Source organism: Lonchura striata, chromosome 37, assembly GCF_046129695.1.
Source record: "Lonchura striata isolate bLonStr1 chromosome 37, bLonStr1.mat, whole genome shotgun sequence".
Taxonomy (NCBI): domain Eukaryota; kingdom Metazoa; phylum Chordata; class Aves; order Passeriformes; family Estrildidae; genus Lonchura; species Lonchura striata.
The window spans coordinates 3,072,588-3,077,587 of NC_134639.1; positions in this window are offsets into that span (position 1 = coordinate 3,072,588).

Genomic DNA, 5,000 nt, shown 5'->3' on the forward strand with positions numbered 1-5,000 from the left:
CAGACCTTTCGCCCTGGTGTCCCGGGCGGACCTGCTGTCCCGCGCACGACCCACCCTCCGGCCGCCCGGCGCCGGTCTAGAGAGGGAAGGAGCCGGCCGTTGGGAGCCGGCAGCGCTCCCGCCTCCTCCGTGCCCAAAGCGACAGCGGCCCGGCTCCTGCCTCCGTCTCCGGATCCCTCACTGCCTTCAGCCGCTCGACCCCCCTCCCCCCCACCCCGCTGCCGTCCTGCCCCGGGCTCGGACGGGGCCAGGCCGGGCTGGAGCGTCAAGGAAAGAAGGCCGTCAAAGCAGAAGGCTGGGCGAGAGCCGAAGAGAAGGCTTCTCGGCAAAGGGGCCGCCTCTGCCGCGGGCCCCGGCCCTGCTGGCCGAAGGACCCGCCTTCCTCGGTGTCGGCCCGCTCCTGGCCCTCCCGCCGCTGCGGGTGTGCGAACCGGCCGAGGAGAGAGCGGGCGGGGGACGGCGACGGGGGTGGGGAAAGTAGTCTGCGAGCGGCGCCGGGGAGTCTGATGGGGCAGGGCGGGGCGCCCCCAACCGTCGATGGGCGGAGGCGGGGAAAGTCTTCAGGCGGGGCGCCCCCAACCGTCGATGGGCGGGCTCTGAGGGGGCGGCGTCGGATTGCGAGTGTGTGGAGCCGGCGTGTGTGTCACCGTGCCCCTCTCTCTCTGTCTCTCTCTCCCTCCCTTCCCCCCCCCGCCCCCCCGTCCCTCCCTCCCTCCCTCGCTTCCCTTGCGCGCTGGCCCCACTGAAATTCCGTTCGGCCGGGTAGGGCTGCGCGGCACCCCGGGCGGAGGGGGCTGCTGACGCTGCTTCGACGGCAGGCTGACGCAGGCTGCCTGTCAGCTTGGTCTGGGATCGCTCTGGGTACCAGAGGGAAAGAAATAAAGTTCGCCAAGAAAATTCCTTTTCCGGATCAGTTTCTTGCGCCGAGGGAACAGAAGAGTCGTTCTCTTCGAGAAGGGAGGAAAGGGGAAGCGCGGGAAATGAAACCCGAACCCCAAACCAGACCAAGGGGAACCAAGCCACAAAAAACAAAGGGATAACCCCGTAACTCCCAAAACAAACCCAGAAAACTCGAACCAAAAGTCCCGCAACGCACATTCCCCCACCCCCCACAAAAACCCACACCGAGCCCCCCCCCTCGCGCCCGCCCCCCCCACCCCCACCAGGCAAAAAAAGGTAAAGCCGGCCATTGAGAAACGCTCTACTACCCGGGTATGGGGAAATACCTCTTGCCATGGCCCCGGAATAGACTTTTCCTCCGGGCGCCGGGGTAGACCCGTTGTCCGGCCCCCCGGGCTACACCTGGTATGCCGGAGCCGGGGTAGACCTTGTACCCGGCGGCCGGGGTAGACCTGGTATCCCGGAGCCGGGGTAGACCTTGTACCCGGCGGCCGGGGTAGACCTGGTATCCCGGAGACGGGGTAGACCTTGTACCCGGCGGCCGGGGTAGACCTGGTATCCAGGAGCCGGGGTAGACCTTGTACCCGGCGGCCGGGGTAGACCTGGTATCCAGGAGACGGGGTATACCTTGTACCCGGCGGCCGGGGTAGACCTGGTATCCCGGAGACGGGGTAGACCTTGTACCCGGCGGCCGGGGTAGACCTGGTATCCGGGAGCCGGGGTAGACCTTGTACCCGGCGGCCGGGGTAGACCTGGTATCCGGGAGCCGGGGTAGACCTTGTACCCGGCGGCCGGGGTAGACCTGGTATCCCGGAGCCGGGGTAGACCTTGTACCCGGCGGCCGGGGTAGACCTGGTATCCCGGAGCCGGGGTAGACCTTGTACCCGGCGGCCGGGGTAGACCTGGTATCCCGGAGACGGGGTAGACCTTGTACACGGCGGCCGGGGTAGACCTGGTATCCCGGAGACGGGGTAGACCTTGTACCCGGCGGCCGGGGTAGACCTGGTATCCCGGAGCCGGGGTAGACCTTGTACCCGGCGGCCGGGGTAGACCTGGTATCCCGGAGACGGGGTAGACCTTGTACCCGGCGGCCGGGGTAGACCTGGTATCCCGGAGACGGGGTAGACCTTGTACCCGGCGGCCGGGGTAGACCTGGTATCCCGGAGACGGGGTAGACCTTGTACCCGGCGGCCGGGGTAGACCTGGTATCCCGGAGCCGGGGTAGACCTTGTACCCGGCGGCCGGGGTAGACCTGGTATCCCGGAGACGGGGTAGACCTTGTACCCGGCGGCCGGGGTAGACCTGGTATCCCGGAGACGGGGTAGACCTTGTACCCGGCGGCCGGGGTAGACCTGGTATCCGGGAGCCGGGGTAGACCTTGTACCCGGCGGCCGGGGTAGACCTGGTATCCGGGAGACGGGGTAGACCTTGTACCCGGCGGCCGGGGTAGACCTGGTATCCCGGAGCCGGGGTAGACCTTGTACCCGGCGGCCGGGGTAGACCTGGTATCCCGGAGACGGGGTAGACCTTGTACCCGGCGGCCGGGGTAGACCTGGTATCCGGGAGCCGGGGTAGACCTTGTACCCGGCGGCCGGGGTAGACCTGGTATCCCGGAGACGGGGTAGACCTTGTACCCGGCGGCCGGGGTAGACCTGGTATCCCGGAGCCGGGGTAGACCTTGTACCCGGCGGCCGGGGTAGACCTGGTATCCGGGAGCCGGGGTAGACCTTGTACCCGGCGGCCGGGGTAGACCTGGTATCCCGGAGCCGGGGTAGACCTTGTACCCGGCGGCCGGGGTAGACCTGGTATCCGGGAGCCGGGGTAGACCTTGTACCCGGCGGCCGGGGTAGACCTGGTATCCCGGAGACGGGGTAGACCTTGTACCCGGCGGCCGGGGTAGACCTGGTATCCCGGAGACGGGGTAGACCTTGTACCCGGCGGCCGGGGTAGACCTGGTATCCGGGAGACGGGGTAGACCTTGTACCCGGCGGCCGGGGTAGACCTGGTATCCGGGAGCCGGGGTAGACCTTGTACCCGGCGGCCGGGGTAGACCTGGTATCCCGGAGACGGGGTAGACCTTGTACCCGGCGGCCGGGGTAGACCTGGTATCCAGGAGACGGGGTAGACCTTGTACCCGGCGGCCGGGGTAGACCTGGTATCCCGGAGCCGGGGTAGACCTTGTACCCGGCGGCCGGGGTAGACCTGGTATCCAGGAAACGGGGTAGACCTTGTACCCGGCGGCCGGGGTAGACCTGGTATCCCGGAGCCGGGGTAGACCTTGTACCCGGCGGCCGGGGTAGACCTGGTATCCCGGAGCCGGGGTAGACCTTGTACCCGGCGGCCGGGGTAGACCTGGTATCCCGGAGCCGGGGTAGACCTTGTACCCGGCGGCCGGGGTAGACCTGGTATCCCGGAGACGGGGTAGACCTTGTACCCGGCGGCCGGGGTAGACCTGGTATCCCGGAGACGGGGTAGACCTTGTACCCGGCGGCCGGGGTAGACCTGGTATCCCGGAGACGGGGTAGACCTTGTACCCGGCGGCCGGGGTAGACCTGGTATCCAGGAGACGGGGTAGACCTTGTACCCGGCGGCCGGGGTAGACCTGGTATCCAGGAGCCGGGGTAGACCTTGTACCCGGCGGCCGGGGTAGACCTGGTATCCAGGAGCCGGGGTAGACCTTGTACCCGGCGGTCGGGGTAGACCTGGTATCCAGGAGACGGGGTAGACCTTGTACCCGGCGGCCGGGGTAGACCTGGTATCCGGGAGCCGGGGTAGACCTTGTACCCGGCGGCCGGGGTAGACCTGGTATCCCGGAGCCGGGGTAGACCTTGTACCCGGCGGCCGGGGTAGACCTGGTATCCAGGAGACGGGGTAGACCTTGTACCCGGCGGCCGGGGTAGACCTGGTATCCAGGAGCCGGGGTAGACCTTGTACCCGGCGGCCGGGGTAGACCTGGTATCCCGGAGACGGGGTAGACCTTGTACCCGGCGGCCGGGGTAGACCTGGTATCCAGGAGCCGGGGTAGACCTTGTACCCGGCGGCCGGGGTAGACCTGGTATCCGGGAGCCGGGGTAGACCTTGTACACGGCGGCCGGGGTAGACCTGGTATCCCGGAGACGGGGTAGACCTTGTACCCGGCGGCCGGGGTAGACCTGGTATCCGGGAGCCGGGGTAGACCTTGTACCCGGCGGCCGGGGTAGACCTGGTATCCAGGAGACGGGGTATACCTTGTACCCGGCGGCCGGGGTAGACCTGGTATCCCGGAGCCGGGGTAGACCTTGTACCCGGCGGCCGGGGTAGACCTGGTATCCAGGAGACGGGGTAGACCTTGTACCCGGCGGCCGGGGTAGACCTGGTATCCAGGAGCCGGGGTAGACCTTGTACCCGGCGGCCGGGGTAGACCTGGTATCCCGGAGCCGGGGTAGACCTGGTCTCCGTCCGCCCGGGTAGACCTGGTGTCGCGGCCGCCTGCGGAAGTTCACCAAGGGGTCGCTGTTCCAGGCTGCCTCCGGCTATGTCGACGTAGCGGTCGGCCTGCGCTGGCGCACCCTCCCGGTCGACTTCCACTCGTCTCCTTGGAGGCGTCGGCGGCCTTGGACTTATCTTTCCGTATATTGGGAGCGAGGTGACGGGCCGCGTCCCCGCAGGTTTCCAGGGTGCCTGCGTCGCAAGGCGGAGGATAGGGCGGCCGCGCCGCGCGGTCGTCGGGGCAGAGCGAGTGCCGCCTAGGCCGGGTGAGCCGCGTGGCTTGGTCCCGGTTCCCGTCCTGCCCAGGGCGCTCTTTCGGGGGGAGAGCTGCCCGAGAAGCCAGAGAGAAGAGAATGGGCAGTGTGAAGGGCCACCAGAGAGAGAGCCGAGAGCCGAGAGAGACGGCCCGAAAGACCGTGTCGAGAAGCCGCTCGCTGGCCGCAGCGAGGCGGTGAGAAGCCCCGCGTGTGTGTTGCTCCGCTCCGGTCGGCTGCCGTGCCGGCCCGGTTGAAGGGGGGGCGGCCCCCCTGGGACGATCGGTGGCAGGTGAGGCGGCGGCGCCTCGTCCCTTTTCCGCCTGGCCTTAAGCCGGGGCCCGCTCCGGCAGGCATTTTTCCGGCAGCCGGTCCGGT